We start from the raw sequence: 7392 nt of genomic DNA, 5'->3' as shown, positions 1-7392 counted from the left end.
CCGTGAGACACTGGAGTACCATTCCAATTTCATAGAAGAAATGAATTCCTAAAAACCTATTGATAGGTAAATAGTTGGAAAAATGTTCATGGACAGTTAGCTATAGTCTTTATCACAGGAAAAAAAAGACAAATTTGGTCAGCTCTCCTAGAACACCATTCACACTAGGCAGGAGCATGTTGCTATGGCTGAAGTTGCAAACACACAAAAACACAGAAAAATGCAACAGCTCACCGCAATGGCAAGATACAGACCCACTACAGACATGAAAATAGTTAAAAGCAGCCCCCCCAACTGCCAAAAAAACTTCTATAAAAATAATGAGGCTCTTGGTTACCACTTAAAAATGGTATAAACTGCCCCACCATGTTACGGTGGCCTCATGCTCGGACAGTCCTACACTGTACTATGGCCTCTCCATTTTAACTATTTTCATGTCTGTAGTGGGTCTGTATCTTGCCATTGCGGTGAGCTGTTGCATTTTTCTGTCTTTTTGTGTGTTTGCAACTTCAGCCATAGCAACGTGCTCCTGCCTAGTGTGAATGGTGTTCTAGGAGAGCTGAACAAATTTGTCTTTTTTTTTTTCTGTGTTTCAGATGGGGAAGTGGCTGCCTCTACTTGGTCGTGCACTCCACCTGTCCCACCCAGGTGGTGTGATTACTCTTGCTGGTATTAGACGGATCTTGCATGCCCAGAACATAGGCGTATTTCATGCCATGGAAAGGCCATAGTACAGTGTAGGACTGTCCCAAGCATGAGGCCACCGTAACGTGGTGGGGCAGTTTTATACCATTTTCAAGTGGTAACCAAGAGCCTCATTATTTTTATGGAAGTTTTTTGGCAGTTGGGGGGGGCTTCTTTTAACTATTTTCATGTCTGTAGTGGGTCTGTATCTTGCCATTGTGGTGAGCTGTTGGATTTTTCTGTGTTTTTGTGTGTTTATAGTCTTTATCTTTGATACTTCTTTGCCTTTAAACATGTTCCTCCGCATTGGGCATTACAAAATACATTAATAATTTCTGCTTCTTTCTTAATATAAAAAAATAAGTGTAAATTGATTGGTTTATCTGTATTATAGTTTACTACAAGTTGCAATTCCATATCACAGATACCATTATGGTTATATAATAATATATAATAAAATTCTATTGGCTGCTGTAAGATTTTACACCTTTGTTTACATACCTGCCTTGATCACAGCTGTTCTGACAGGAAAGCCCAATTATATAGCACTTTGCACCAAATAATTTCAAGAACCAAGAACAGCTATTACTGCACAGTATAAGCTGAGGCAATTATGGGCAATTTCTTCCAAAGTAACAAAAGAAAAGCCTGAGAGCACAGACAGCAACAGCAAAAGAAACATGATAATACATGAAAACAAAATTGATTTTTTTCCACGTCTTTAGGTAAACAACTATTTCAATTTAACTTGCTTGATTTTATAAGTCAATGTCAACATAGTTCAGCACATACTCAATCTGGTTGTTCCTAGGTCTGCAATATTTGTCAAATGTCTAATGTTCTTTATACACTTAAAATTGATCTGTGGCATTGTGTCTATCAATATCCTAATAGGATTTAATTGTACAAATCAGAAATGTCATTGTACACAGGAAAAAAAGAAAAACTTAAGTCATTCATCAACATGTACTGATTTGAGACAGTCTGTCCTGTTTTCCAGAGGCATAAATAAGAGAGATGGTGAGATGTACTTTAGATGCTCTATGCTAGGGCTTAAAGTGAATGTACCATCAGGTACATTCAGTTTAACGGGGTTATCCAGCGCTACAAAAACATGGCCACTTTCCTCCAGCGACAGCCCCACTCTTGTCTCCAGCTTGGGTGGGGTTTTGCTGCTCAGTTCCATTGAAGTGAATGGAGCTTAATTGCAAACCACACCTGAACTGGAGACAAGAGTCGTGTTGTCTCTGAAAGAAAGTGGCCATGTTTTTGTAGCACTTGATAACCCTTTTAAGTGTTGTACATGAATAGAACAGCACCAGTTACTTTTTTTTGAACTGCAGCCCGGTTCCTGCACACGGCGCAGGTCGTTTACCGAGCCCTAGCCCTGGCTCAAGCACTGGAGGTGTGCTGGCCCGCCCCAGTGGGAGGAGCTGTGTCATAGAGGGGAGGGGGTTTACTCCCACTGGAGGCAGGCGTGCCCGCCTCCAGTGCTTCAGCTAGGGTCGGTGCTTGGTAATAGACCAGTGCCATTTGCAGGAATCGGGTAGCGGTAAAAAAAAAAAAGGACTGCAGCACTGCCTTCCCCGCACCGGCGCCGTTCTATTAATGTGCAACACTTATAGCGAATATACTTGATGGTGCATTCGCTTTAAGAGTGGGGAAGAGAGAAGCCATTCTGCCTTTGGCCTTTGCTAGGTTATTTAGATAGAGGGCTAGGGCAGCTAACTTGATCTTGTCCTGGGTGAATGAAATCTGCTTTTTATTAACCCTCTGGTGTTCCTTTTTGCATAGTTGTTGATATTATTATTATTATTATTATTATTATTATTATTATTATTATTATTATTATTATGTAATAGCCCTGACTGATTAGTCCAGATTATTACAGGAGTATGAAACAAAAGTATGTTAACCTAATATATACATCATGCTTAGGTGAAGGTAAAACACCTAAATAATGTCTGTTCCACCCAATTAATTAGAGATATTACAAAATTAGTTGAATAGGGTCTAGCTGTGCGCAAATGTCCTACAATCTGGAATGCCCTTGAATCTACAATACCACTAAGAAAGCACCTTGAAAGCCACTGCGGGTCTGTGGTTGGGTTTCATCCACAAGTGCCTTGTTTCATATGTGCTTTTTGTTATATTTTTCCTATTACTGTGCTGTGGAATCTGTTGGCGCTATACAAATAAATATTATTATTACTGTACAGTTAACAGCTAGTGACCTTCCAGAAGAAAGGGAGGAGCACACTGTAAGGCAGTTTACAGCAGACTCTCATAGTAAGAAGAGGTATTACTGCATCAGAAGAGAATACATAAGGACAGCTTGGGATCATTACAGCTTCATGTCCAGCTTTATGTTACCTATTACTAGCTTTTTCCCCATTAATGGGAAGAGCAACATCAGGAAGAATGGTGGATATGTGATACCTCCTCTGAGCTCTACCAAAAAAGACATATGACAAATGGTTTAAGGGGCTAGAGTAAAGTGGACCAGCTCCAGGTACCTAGGACACACTAACATTAACACTAAAGGTTATTCTGCTCCAACCACAAGCCTGTTTGGGTTTCATGCTTTAAAAATTGTGCCTCCCCTGTGAATAAAACTGGTGCTATCAGTAACAAAATTAAGTTTAGGTTTATTTCTGTGTTTGGCATCATCCTGGTACATAACCACCAGGGGCACCCCAAAACAGCACTGGGAGGTTAACTACCTGCTGGGGGCCTCTACTTAATGGGAAGGGGGGGAGTAACCACTTACTGGTTACAACTTCTGTATGGGGGGTAAATAACTATTGGGGGCATCTACCTAATTGGGGAGAGGGGTTACCTACCCTCTAGAAGAATCTATTCAATTGGGGGATTAACTCCCTACTGGGGGCATCTTGTTATACATATCTGTAACGTGGCTGAATTTTTTCATTGACAACAATTGGAAAACTGGTCAAGACTAAAAGAAAGAAGAATGGCAGGAAATACAGGGCTATTTGCGAGAAAGACCTGTTTCAGTCTGCTAAAGATTTGAAACTGTGATGGAGGTTTCTCCTACTGGTAAAGTTACACTGGATTGGTTTATGAGGAAACATTTACAACACATGGTCAAAGCCCAGACCTCAATTTAACTCAAAATCTGTGGGACGACTTGAAGATAGCCGGACACCAATAACTTAAAAACTAGAGATGAGCGAACCTCAAGCATACAAATCCAAACACACTGCATCTGATTACCAGTGGCTGAAGAAGTTGGATGAAGCCTTATAGCTGTTTCCATGTTTTCCAGGCAGCCTTAGGGCTGCATCCATCTGTGCGTCATTACGAAGTACAATTGGTGTAGCAAACACTATGACCTCATATTGGTCTGTAGAAGAAAAATAAAAAGTACTATGGCCTTTTAAACCTGTGTAGAAAAAAACAAAAGTGCAAAAACAATCGTTGCTACACTCTAGTGCAGGGGTGGGGAACCTCCGGCCCGCGGGCCGCATCCGGCCCCTGAGACCTCCCGATGCGGCCCGCAGCTCCCCTGTAATGCGCGCTGCTCTGGAGGAGGAAGGAGCCGGCATACACAGCATCCTCCTGTGTCTGTGCCGGCTTCTTCCCCAGCAGAGCAGCGCGTCTTCAGTCTCCTGCGGGCCGTGCGTGATGACGTCATTTCATCGCGCGCCGCCTGCAGGAGAAGACCGGCACAGAGGACCTGGGACATAAGAGGACGTGGGAGAGAAGAGGACCTGGACAGCGTGGGAACGGAGGTAAGGTGAGTGGGATGTTTATTTTTTTTATTTGGGGGTTAAATAGGCTACCAGGGACATGACAGATGGGGGTTAACTAGTCCACCAGGGACATGACTGATGGGGGTTAACTAGTCCACCAGGGACATGCCTGATGGGGGTTAACTAGTCCACCAGGGACATGCCTGATGGGGGTTAACTAGTCCACCAGGGACATGACTGATGGGGGTTAACTAGTCCACCAGGGACATGACTGATGGGGGTTAACTAGTCCACCAGGGACATGACTGATGGGGGTTAACTAGTCCACCAGGGACATGACTGATGGGGGATAACTAGTCCACCAGGGACATGACTGATGGGGGTTAACTAGTCCACCAGGGACATGACTGATGGGGGTTAACTAGTCCACCAGGGACATGACTGATGGGGGTTAACTAGTCCACCAGGGACATGACTGATGGGGGTTAACTAGTCCACCAGGGACATGACTGATGGGGGTTAACTAGTCCACCAGGGACATGACTGATAGGGGGTTATTTAGGCCACCAGGGACATGACTTGGGGGTTAACTAGTCCACCAGGGACATGACTGATGGGGGTTAACTAGTCCACCAGGGACATGACTGATGGGGGTTAACTAGTCCACCAGGGACATGACTGATGGGGGTTAACTAGTCTACCAGGGACATGACTGATGGGGGTTAACTAGTCCACCAGGGACATGACTGATAGGGGGTTATTTAGGCTACCAGGGACATGACTTGGGGGTTAACTAGACTACAAGGGGCATCACTGGGGGTTAACTACAATAGCAGGGGCATCACTGGGGGTTAACTACAATAGCAGGGGCACTAGGCGAACAATACTTTGCCCCGGGTGCTGCAAACCCACACTACTAATTGCCGCGCATGGTATGCGGCCCTCGAATGATTTTATTATTGCCCGACCGGCCCTCGACATGGAAAAGGTTCCCCACCCCTGCTCTAGTGTGAGCAATTTCATCCATCTCCCAGGTTGTTTTCTTGATCTCTTTGATCTCTTGGTCTGAACACTCTGAGCGCTCAAAGCTTTTGATATGTCTCTATGGCATATCAAAAGTTTTTTTTTTTTTTTAATGACAGGTATGCTTAATAATACAACAGTCAGAAATAATATACAGTAAATACATTGTATAACAATTTCATAGAACCCATTTTGACACTTCAGTAATGACTTTTGATAGATAAAATTCTTTACACTAGAGTTTAGCAACAATTGTTGACAACCTTATTGATATAACCGGTTGCCCTATTTAACCCCCTAGTGACCAAGCTAATTTTTGTTTTAGCACTTGTATTTTTTCCTCCATATTTTTAAATGTGGAGGAAATGAATCACTTGATGTTCCCATAAAATGAATCACTTGATGTTCCCATAAAAAATGGTACAAAACTGAAAAAGAAATTATTTGCGCAGTGACATTTATTTTTTTCTAAATCACTATTTCCAAAATTTGGGGGGATTTCTTCTTTATGCCGTTTGCCCTGTGTTAAAACCTTTTTTTTTTTTTTTTTTATTTAAAATAGGAAACGGGGTAATTAAACATTTTTTTTTTATTTATATACATTTTTATTGTCCCTCTAGGGGACTTCTATAAACATATATGCATTGATTGCTCAAAGGGATTAATGCAGTACCTATGTACTGCATTGATCCATTATCTCAGCACTCAATTGCTGAAGGAAGCCTGTAGCAATTGCCGAATACAGGCAGCCCAGGCTGCCTAGCAGAGTCCCCGGGCTGCCTGTAAAATGTATCTACTCCCCGCAACCTCACAGCAGGAAGACTATCTATGCTGGTGCATGGCTTGGCCAATTAAATGCCACTGTCATTTTTGAAAGCAGCATTTACATGGTTAAATAGCTGGAACAGACCAGTCTGAGATGGCTATTTAACCCTTAAGGGGTTAAAAATCTGTTCAATATAAACTCCTCAAATTAAATGACTCAATACTACAGTGTCCATATTAGGACATAGTCAGAAGTCAAAGTCAAGAATCATTTTGACACAAAAGTGACTACTGACTTTGACTACTGACTTCTGACTACTGACTACTAACCACTGACCATTGACACCTGACAACTGACTTTTGACTACTTATACCTGACTTCTGGTTAAATAATGTGTAATATCTGATATCAGTAGTTAGTAGTCATTAGTCCCCATTCAGTTTGAGTTTCACTTTCACTTTAATTGCCAGGCAGCCCCTAGCTTGCAGTATTCAGGTAACAAAATGAAGTGATGTCTGACTCTGATCTCTGACTTGGTCAGGAGTACAGCTTCAGGGCTCAACACATTGAGTCAGCAACTTTAGTGCTTCTGCTCCAGGTCAGCAATAACAGCAGGATGGGGCCTTTAGCTGTGTGCAAAACTGAAACAAAGACAATGTTTCGAAACTCATCTCTGTATGTAATCAACAAGGTAGACAGGATGTCGGACTTCTCATTCCTGACTCCTGACCGAGTCAGAGATCAGATATCACTTCATTTTGTTACCTGAATACTGCAAGCTAGGGGCTGCCAGGCAATTGAAGTGAAAGTGAAACTCAAACTGAATGGGGACTACTGACTACTAACTACTGACATTTCAGAGATCATATATTACACATTATTTAATCAGAAGTCAGGTATAAAGTAGTCAAAAGTCAGTTGTCAGGCGTCAATGGTCAGTGGTTAGTAGTCAGGAGTCAAAGTCAGGAGTCAAAATCAGGAGTCAAAATCAGGAGTCAAAGCCAGGAGTCAGTAATCAAAGCCAGTGATCAAAGTCAGCAATCAAAGTCAGTAGTCAAAGTCAGTAATCAAAGTCACTTTTATGTCAAAATGATTCTTGACTTTGACTTCAGACTATGTCCTAATATGAACACTGTACAATACATAGAAATTGAACTACAGTATTAAAAAGTGTTACATTAAGTACACTAAAACTTTGTAATA

Source organism: Dendropsophus ebraccatus, chromosome 2, assembly GCF_027789765.1.
Source record: "Dendropsophus ebraccatus isolate aDenEbr1 chromosome 2, aDenEbr1.pat, whole genome shotgun sequence".
Lineage (NCBI taxonomy): Eukaryota > Metazoa > Chordata > Amphibia > Anura > Hylidae > Dendropsophus > Dendropsophus ebraccatus.
The sequence above is the reverse complement of the archived record's forward strand: the minus strand, read 5'-3'. Positions refer to the sequence as shown.